Source organism: Canis lupus, chromosome 4, assembly GCF_003254725.2.
Source record: "Canis lupus dingo isolate Sandy chromosome 4, ASM325472v2, whole genome shotgun sequence".
Classification (NCBI taxonomy): Eukaryota; Metazoa; Chordata; class Mammalia; order Carnivora; family Canidae; genus Canis; species Canis lupus.
In genome coordinates this window covers 78,629,824-78,640,789 of record NC_064246.1, presented here as the reverse complement: position 1 = coordinate 78,640,789, position 10,966 = coordinate 78,629,824, and positions in this window count along the sequence as shown.

Sequence of the window (10,966 nt, the reverse complement as noted above, 5' to 3'; positions counted from 1 at the left end):
GGCTGTAGAAACTTCCAGGACTCGCCCTGCACAAGTTACCAAGAGAGTAAACTTCTTTGCAAACTCAAAATATTATCTGGAGTGGCCAGGGCTGATGTCTTTGAGTGGTGATTGTTGCTGAAACTCTTTAGGATGTAATGAAACACTCCAGAGATCTGTCGACTTTTTCAAATCTATAATATAGTCTTGTATCAAAATGCTTGTCTTCAAGCGTAATTACAGATATATCCATATATTTACTCCCAATAGAGGATCGCACTCTATGCCATTCAGTTATTGTCAGTTCCCATAATAAAAGAACGTGATCCATCCATTATTTCCTCAGCAAGTAGTTTCTATTCTTCCCTCACCTTGCCGGGGGCTGCCTCTAAACCACTAGAGGCCAATTATTAATTCCTCAGAAAAGAACATCTAAGGAGTGTAGCCTTTGAACTTCAAAATACGGAGTGTGCCAAGGATTCTAACAATCAGGATCTCCAACACTCTATCATTAAAAAACAGATGAATTCTTGACGACAGACTGGAAACTCAAAGGCAGCAAAACAAGCAGATGATTTTAAGTGTTAGCCTACTGACCCCAAACTGTCAGACAAGAATTAATGATATAAAACTGAGTGAGAGGTATTAGAAATTGTTTTCTTTGGATTGTGTCGGATACTTCTTTTGAAAGTCTATATATTATTTTGTGTCATGAAGTCTTATTCTTCATTCTGAGCTTATTTATAACTCTCAATTTAATAGAACACTTGAAAAGAATGGTTGAGATGATAGTTTTAATAATCCTTCATCTATTTACTTGCTCTTTTTGCTGCTGCAAATATGCTTCAAAAATCTATTCATGGAGAGATGATACAAAGCAATATTAGTTGTAGCAGTTTCAAGTTGTAAAGAACAGAAGATCCTAGCCCAGAAAGTAACAGAAAGTATATAGGATGTATCTGTACAAAAAAAAAAAAAAAAAAAGGAAAAGAAAAATCAAATGTAATGAACTCTTTGGAAAAGCTAGTGAGATTTGGCAAAAATTCCAAAATGATTACCCAATATAATGAAACCGTATCTTTGCTGGGCTAGAGATGAACCAGATTCCAGTACTGATTACAATCATAAATAAGAAGTCCAGTTACATATAACAAGTGTCATTGGCTCTAAAATTACCCTCATATATATTCTAATATGGATTATCTCAAATATTAGAAGTGTTACTATATCTTCACAAACCAGCATTTTTGTCTCATTCCAGTGAAGACAGGCTCAAATGCATCCCATCGGGTACCATCTCTACTGCCTTCCCGCCTGAATAAAGACCCTGAATGTCGTTTTATTTTTTTTTTTAAGTTCTCTCCTCCTGACTAGTATTATTGCTATTTATATTAAAACTTTAATTGCTTTTGCTAAATTGTTATGTTCTTTTATTCAAATTGAGGGTGTCAAAAAAAAGTATCAAATGGCAAAGACTGGCCATATTATATTTTAAGGTTTAAAATTCTAAGACTTTTCTTTAAAAAATAACTATTTCTTAATATTGTGCTTGCATACACACCAAAAATTAGTGAAAGACATCAATGCATTTACCTAATTGGGGAGTAATACTTATAGCTGTGTTCTCAACAAGTAGTAGAAAATGACAAAAGATTTATATTTTTTCCAAAAAATTCTGCTGTGCTTGGCCATATTTCCAATGCACAGATCAATAGTCATTCTGGCTAAATTTAGAGTTTAATTGTATCACTAAACACATGCAATTTATGTTTCCCTAAATGTGTGGTATTTCATAGATCTGCAATTTGAAATATTTTGATGATAGAACTTTTTAAAACTTCATACACCATTTCTCTTCATAGAAACATACATTAAGTTTATTGAAAAACAATTAATTTAAAGTTTTAGTTCTTTTTTCAGTTCATTATTATTATTATTTTTTTAGATATCCATCACGGTTCTTAAACTTGTTTATCTAATAAAAGCATTTAATTCAAACTTTTTTGTAAAAAACATGTGTTCACATAAACAGATGCAAAATGCTCTTCCCTTCAAAAATTGTATGTTCTTTTCTACTTTTTTTTAAATTTAAAAAAATATCCAGAGAGGGTATAAACAATAAGAGACTCTTAACAATAGAGAACAAACTGAAGGTGGATGGAAGGAAGTGAGTAGGGATGGGCTAGATGAGTGATGGGGATTAAGGAGGGCACTTCTGTGAGGAGCACTGGTGTTGTATGTAAGTGATGAACACCGAATTCTACTCCAGAAACCAATATTGCACTGTATGTTAACTCAGTTAAATTTAAATTACATAAATAAATAATGTCCTACTGGTCAAATGTCATATTTATTGACATAAAGATTTATTAAAGAGATAGAGAGAGAGGCAGAAACATAGGCAGAGGGAGAAGCAGGCTCCTTGCAAGGAGCTGTTGCAGAACTCGATCCCAGGACCCCGGATCACAACCCGAGCCAAAGGCAGATGCTCAACCACTGAGCCATCACGTGCCCTGTATTTATAGTTTTTATAAAAATAGGGAATCCAGAAGATTTTACTTTGACTTCATTATAGAAAAAAGGATTGGATTGTGATAATAAATACTTATTTGTTACTGTGATTTAAATTTAGGAATATGTAAGGAAGGATTGGTGCAAATGATGGGAAAACAGAGAACATGAGCTATGTCTGGAGGACCTAGTCACTCATTGCTAGGGTTGCATTGGTTCTTGCCTTTCAGTAGGAATTCAGACTTACTTTTGTCAAATATATCATGGTTTTTCCAGAGGATTATATAATTTTGTCTTATATGTCACAAACTGATATTAAAATAATGATAACTTGATTTCAAAGTACATATAATTCCAAACTATCAGTAAGAATTCTTACATACATAGAACTAAAAATAATCTTCCTCCTTTGGTATAGCCATTTCTTTTGTTTTTTGTTTTTGTTTTTATTTTTAATTGACACATTAACATATAGTGTTATATTAGTTTCAGGTGTACAATATAAGGAGTCAACAATTCTATAAATTACTCAGTGCTCATCATTATAAGTGTACTGTTTTTTAAATTTTTATTTAATTCAATTAATTAAACATACAATGTATTATTAGTTTCAGAGGTAGAGATCAGTGATTCATCAGTCTTATATAACACCTAGTGCTCATTACATGACATGCCCTCCTTAATGTCTATCACCCAGTTACCCTCTCTGCCCACCCTCCTCCCTTCCAGCAACCTTAGTTTGTTTCCTATGATTAAGAGTCTCTTATGGTTTGTCTCCCTTTCTGATTTTGAATATATATATACCACACCTTCTTTATCCATTCATCTATTGATGGACATGTGGGTTCTTTCCATAGGTTGGCTATTGTGAATATTGCTGCTATGAACTTTGGGTTGCGGATGCCCTTTGGGTTACTACATTCGCATCTTTGGGGTAAATACCCAGAAGTGCAATTGCTGGGTCGTAAGGCAGATCTATTTCCAACGTTTTAAGAAACCTTCATACTGTTTTCCAGAGTGGCTGCAGCAATTTGTATTCTCACCATCAGTGTTAAGAGGGTTCCCCTTTATCTACATCTTCACCAACATCTGTCATTTCCCGACTTATTAATTTTAGCCATTTTGACTGGTGTGAGGTGGTATCTTATTGCACTTTTGACTTGATGCCTAGTGATGTTGAACACTTTTTCATGTGTCTTTTGGCCATTTGTATGTCTTCTTTGAAGAAATGTCTGTTCATGTCTTCTGCCCATTTCTTGATTGGATTATTTGTTCTTTGGGAGTTGAGTTTTATAAGCTCTTTATAGATTTTGGATACTAGTTCTTCATCTGGTATGTCATTTGCAAATATCTTCTCCCATTCTGTCAATTGGTTTTTGGTTTTATCAACTGTTTCCTCCTAAAATACTTTGGTGTACAAAAGCATTTTATCTTGATGGCATAGGCATTTCTAAAATCCCAATGAGTCAGGTGTACTAATAAGAGACACCTCAAACACTATTCAGTGGCATTATGACTATTTGATACCACCAAGCTAGTAATATGGCAAGATACAAGTCCATGAAGCAGATATCATTTTCCTGAGACACATTCTGGCTAACAAAGGGTCCTTGTATTGAATGTAGATCCTCCAATATAATTTTAGAGATAGTATAAATTAAGCCAGTAAATAGATAAGAACTAAGTCTAGGCTGTAACCTAACTCATAAAATACATTTCTATTTATTAGAGTCAGAAGAAAAGAATCACACCAGTTGGCCTATGATTCATTTCTCTCCAGATTATTAAAAGAATATTCCAGTAGAAAATAAGCCAGCAGTAGATGTAGTAGATATAATTTAATCTCCTTGTAAAACTATTGATAATAGATCTTCTCGTAAATAGATTAATGACATTTGCTAGGAACAGATTACTAGCTGTGCACTGCCCTGAGCAGAATAATCCTAGTTTAGTACTGGTTATAGTACAGAAACCTGGAATCTTTGGATTTATAAGGCATAGCTCTGATCAATTTCATGTAAACTACACAGCTCTCTGGGATTTAAAATAAAGATGTCTCAAAATTTGTGTTCTCTGCAGTGTAAGATTATCCACCTAGCTCATTTAGAGAGTTCATCTACTCCAAGTGAGAAAGCATGTGTCTGAGTGAAGCAGAAGGTAACTGGGTAACTGCCTTGTTGTTGTTTGTACCAAACCTCTTATTGTTTGACTATGTCCTCTGATTCTCTGCAAGCATGAAATTATTAAAAAGTCTAGATTCTAGGAGTAAGGTCTTTGATTCATGTGAGTATCATTTAATAATTTAATTATTCATGTTAGCACAGTTGTAACTTTCCCAGGTTGCTCAGAGCTTATGGCTGTAAGATTACATAGTGAAGCATTAAAAATATGATTATGTGCCCTAAAAAAATGAAGAACAATGAAATAGCTCTGATGGAGAGTGGGATTTGAACATGGGGAGATAAAACTCCCTGCTCAAAACCATACACTATCCCCATTTGAAGAATATAACCCCTATTAATTTTTGAAAGCTAAGGAAAATAGAAACAGTAGATCCTTGGCACATCTGGGTGACTCAGTTGGTTTCTGCCTGCTGTCTTGGTCCCTGGATCCCAGGGTCTTGGGATCAAGCCCTGAGTGGGTTCCATGCTCAGTGAGTCTGCTTCTCCTCTCCCCTTTTCATGCTCTCTCTCTCTCTCTCAAAGAGATGAGTAAAATCTTAAAAAATATATATATCCTTGCTATACAATGGTTAAGTTATTAATTGAAGGGTAGAAATTTTGTTAATAGTAAAGTTAGGGAAAAATTGCATTTTGTCATTTAGAACATGCTCTCAAGTTAATGTTTCTGTGTGTTGTCTGGGAGTATGTGCATTTGTTGTGGATGAGTATACTGGCTGAATCACAACCTTAAATCAAATGGGACAGTTCAATCTTAAAATTGGTAATGTTTGTTAGCTTTTGAAATGAGAAGAATCATATTCATCTTTCATCGTATTCAAAAGTATTCATCTGATTAAGAAGTTCTTAGTGCTAATGAACATGCTGTCTTAGGAAATCTGAAGTAGTAAAAGATCACAGAGTATATGGCTATAATACTATGATTTATATTCCATAAAACTTAGACGTGAGTTGTCAAAAGTATTCAATTTCTTTGATGAAGGAATCCTTGAAATTATGAGATTTTAGTTTCAAACGTTTTGTTTTAGACAATACACAAATAAAATAAAATAAAACTGAGGAGAAAACTACTTAATCCATCATTCAAGTAACAGGAGTTTTATTTAAAGAAAAATAGGACTTCTAACTACTCCTAATATACCTGCAATTATGAATTATGGTAGATATATTTCTAAGTAAAGTAGTTAAGTTAGCAAACTATACCTCTACTCTTAACTACTTTGAAATATATCTGAAGTTTCTATGAAGTATTTTACAAGGTTATACTGTGAAAATAAAAAACAGTGTAAACAAAGTTTAATGGTTATATACTACTAATTATTCCATTGACATTAAGGTTATGTTTAAAAAATTATTTCATGGATTATCCACCCCCCAAAAAACTTTAAATTGTTCACCCATATAAATTACATGGACCTTTTCAATGAAACTAACAAAAGATTTAACAATAAAAATATTTTAAATCTTTCTGCTTCTTATTAACAAACATTAAGTAACCTGCCTTGTACGGTAACTACACAGATGTTCTGAGGTAATTAAATTTAAGAAGCTATTAACAAATAAAGTGCCTATTCATTTTCAAATAACTATTAACCACTTAATGGAAGAGTAATACATTTTAGACATTAAAATAAATTATTCTAACACCAGACAATTCATTATAATTACCTTAAATAAGTTTTTTGATATTAAAAAATAAATTACATTTCTATAAGCTTTTTCCATTTTTCTCCAATTGAAAAATAGTTCAAATCAAACAAAGCAATAATATAATAAACACTGTGATGTCATATACCTTGCATTATAAATATAGTTCATGTATTATCTTTACAATCATTACTCTCTCTCTCTCTCTCTGAAGAACCATTACCCTAATAACAACAAAGAGCAGAAGTACATACATTTTATTATTTAGTCTTCAGAACCTCTATGTAATAGGCAGTCTTATTTTGCTAATTTTATTTATTATTTTTTGTGTATTAGATAGCATAATTTATTTTTTTAATCTTATTAAAGTGTAATAAACACACAGTGTTTAGTTTTAGGTGTACAGTATAATAATTCAACAATTCCAAACATTACTAAGTGCTCACCACAATCAGTGTGCTCTTAATCTCCTTCACCTATTTTCACCCATCATTCCATTCACGTGCCCTCTGGCAACCATTATTTTATTCTATTTTAAAGTCTGCTTTTTGGGGTGCCTGGGTGGCTTAAGCGTCTGACTCTTGATCTCAGCTCAGGTCTTGATCTCAGGGTTGGGAGTTCAAGCCCTACACTGGGCTCCATACTCAATTAAAAAAATGAAAAAACAAAAACAAAAACAAAACAGTCTATTTTTATGTTTCTCTCTTTTTTCCCTTTGTTCATTTGTTTTGGTTCTTACATTCCACATATGAATGAAATCATATAGTGTTTGTGTTTCTCTGGCTGTCTTATTTCACTTAGCATTACACTCTCTAGGTCCATCCACACTTGCAAATGGCAAGATCTCATTTCTTTTTTAAGGCTCAGTTATATTCCATTGTATATATATATACCACATCTGTTTTATTCAACTATTTACTGATGGATACTTGAATTGCTATCACATCTTGGTTATTATAAATAATGCTTCAATAAATATAGTTTCATGTGTATCTTTTCAAGTAAGTGTTTTCATTTTCTTGGATAAATATCCAACAGTAGGGCAGCCCAAGTGGCTCAATGGTTTAGCGCCTGCCTTCAGCCCAGGACGTGGTCCTGGGGTCCTGGAATTGAGTCCCACGTCGTGCTCCCTGCATGGAGCCTGCTTCTCCCTCTGCCTGTGTCTCTGCCTCTCTCTCTCTCTTTCTCTCTCTCACTGTGTCTCTCATGAATAAAAAAATAAAATCTTAAAAAAACACCCAACAGTAGAATTACTAGATCATATGGTAATTTTATCCTCAGGCAAAAGAAGCAAAAGCAAGAAAATGAACTACTAGGATTACACAAAAATAAAAAGGGTTTGCACAGTGAAGGAAACCATCCACAAAACTAAAATACAGCCTACTGAATGGAAGAAGATATTGTAAATGATATATCTAAGAGGTTAATTAACCAAAATATATCAAGAACTTGTACAACTCAACACCAATTAATTAATTAATTAAAATGGGCAGAGAATACTGAATACACATTTTTTTATAAGAAACCTACAGATGGCCAATAGATACTTGAAAGATGCTCAACATCATGAATCATCAGGGAAATGCAAATCAAAACCGCAATGAAATACTATTTTACACCTGCCAGAGGAGCTGGAATCAAAAAGACAAGAAATAATAAGTATTGTTGAGCATGTGGAAAAAAAGGAACACTTATACACTGTTGGTGGAAATGCAAATTTGGTGCAGCCCCGGTGGAAAAGCATGGACATTCCTCAGAAAATTATTTTGCTTATTTTAGGGATGAGTAAATTTTTCCTATAAGAATTTCAGCAAATTGTCCAAGGACACACAACTTAAAATGGTAGAGCCTCAATATTAATTCACATTGTCTGAAATGAATGTGTTTAATCACACAATTATACATCCTATAAGGAATGAAACAATTCCTATTCAAAAGAAACAAGAGCATTAAAGACCTTTTAATAACCAGAAAGCCAAAGATATAAATTATTCCATTTTTATTGTGTGTTTCCTTAAAAAAAAATGTTTTCCAAATATTTGACATATTTTAAAAAGTAAGTTAACATTCACTTATTGATGTAGTTATCGGTTAAGAATAAAGATATGTTGCCAAAAAAACTCTGAAATATTTTACTTGTGTGTTCATAAGAGATGAAAAGGTGACAGGACCGAATTTCCCTTGTTTCATTATTATAATCAATATTAAAAAGGTTAGGAATGGCTGATTTTTATTTAATCCTATTGTATCAGTGTCTTAGAGGGAATGTAAAAAATTACTGTAAACTGAGTGGTTTAGGAGAAAATATTTTTTTTCTCTCACTGATTGTTAGGTCAGACCCAAAATCAGGGTCTCATAAGGTTAACATTTCCTTCAAAGTCTTTGGGGGACAATCAGCTCCTTTACTCTTCCAATTATTGGCTTCAGATATTCCTATGGTTCTGAGTAACTCCAATCTCTGTCTCCATCTTCCCATGGTCATCTCCTCTGTGTGCCTCTTACAAAGTATTGCTATTGGGTTTAGGACCCACCCTAAACCCAGGATAATGTCATGTTGAGATCGATAGCTTATTTATACCTGTAAAATCCCTTTTCCAAAAAGGAACATATTGACAGGTTCTGGGAGTTAAGCATTGCACCTACCTTTCTTTGGGGGACATAATCCAACCCACTATATTTGTTCTCACAAGAAAGACTGTTCTCCTAATCACAAGCAGAATAAAAGATATCCAAATTAAGTTTCCCTCCATTTTCTGAAAACTCAAGAAACTCTAAGGCTTATTCAGTTCTGAAACAGATAGTGCTGAATCTTTTTTTCTTTTCTTTTTTTTTTTTTTTTCTCATTGTGCTTAAACCTGAACTCAATCATGTCTCTTTGGATACTAGGGAATACTGTTACTGCTTACAGAGATTATAACTTGTGTAGAAAGCCTGCAAATACAAATGCAGTGATATGAAGGGGCACCTGCACCTCAATGTTCATAGCAGCAATGTTCACAATAGCCAAACTATGGAAAGAGCTCAGATGTCCCTCAACAGATGAATGGATAAAGAAAATAATATATATATATAGAGTCTATTTTTATGTTTCTCTCTTTATTCCCTTTGTTCATTTGTTTTGGTTCTTACATTCCACATGTGAATGAAATCATATGGTGTTTGTGTTTTATACACATTATATATATATATTATATATATATATATATAATATATATATATATTCCACACAATGGAATACTACTCAGCCATCAGAAAGGATGAATACTCAATGAATACTCACCTTGACATGAATGGAACTGGAGGGTATTATGCTGAGCAAAGTAAGCCAATCAGAGAAAGACAATTTTCATATAGTTTCACTCACATGTGGAATATAAGAAACAGCAGAGAGGGTCACAGGGAAAGAGAGGGAAAATTGAATGGGAAGTCATCAGAGAGGGAGAAAAACCATGAGAGGCTCTTAACTCTAGGAACAAACTGAAGGTTGCTGCAAGGGAGTTGGGAGAGGGGATAAGATAATTGGATGATGGGCATTAAGGAGGGCATGTGATGTGATGAGCACTGAGTGTTACACACAACTGATGAATTATTGAACACTACATCTGAAACTAATGAGGTACTATATGTTGGCTAATTTAATTTAAAATATTCTCTTTTTGTAAAGAAAGACTCTGCACTTACTGGGAGGTGGTAATGAATCTGCCTTGAGGGAGGCATGGAGGGGATGGACTCCTTCATAACTAGTTCTGTTGAGGTTTTGTAGAGTATAATCATCTGGCTAATGCTAGGCTATTATGGCTCAAATCCTGCTCTGTCATTTTCTCACTATTGATCTTGGGTAGCTTACTTAATCAATGTATCTACAAAAGGTTTCCTCATCGGGCAATGCCAAAGCTCCTAGTTGTAGAAGATTGCAATCTTTCAGGGCTAGTCTTGCCCTCTCTCCATGCTTTTCATTGGACAACATTCTGTTTTTGTCCCACTAGAAAACATTAGCTGGCACCAAATGAAACGACAAGAGGCAAAGTGTATTTTCATACCCATATTCCTCTGAAGCTTTATGTCTCCTCACTATCAACTGGCTTTGTATATACAGGAGTATTGAATTAGTGGGTCTCTATTCTAGCAAACCACAAAAATGGTTTCAGGACCAATGAGCTCCTTATCTACTTGCATTTGCATGAGGAAAAGGTATTCAAGATATCATTTACAGTATAGAAGGAAAATTTGCTTTAAGGTAATTTCCTGGTTCCAACAATATACTTAAAACTACTAAGACAGTTTCAGTGAAGTGTTCTTAAAACTACGGGCAACTTTCTATTATATATACAGATATATTTGAAAAATGAGAAACAAGATGAATGATTAAGGGAATTCCTGTAAGTGGCTGGATCTTATTGAATTTTCATCCTTGCTGTATCTATATTTTAACCAAGAATGCATTACAGATGTTTAAAAATCTAGGGGATCTCTGGGTGGCGCAGCGGTTTGGCGCCTGCCTTTGGCCCAGGGCGCGATCCTGGAGACCCGGGATCGAATCCCACATCGGGCTCCCGGTGCATGGAGCCTGCTCCTCCCTCTGCCTGTGTCTCTGCCTCTCTCTCTCTCTGTGACTATCATAAATAAATAAAAAAAATTTTTAAAAATTA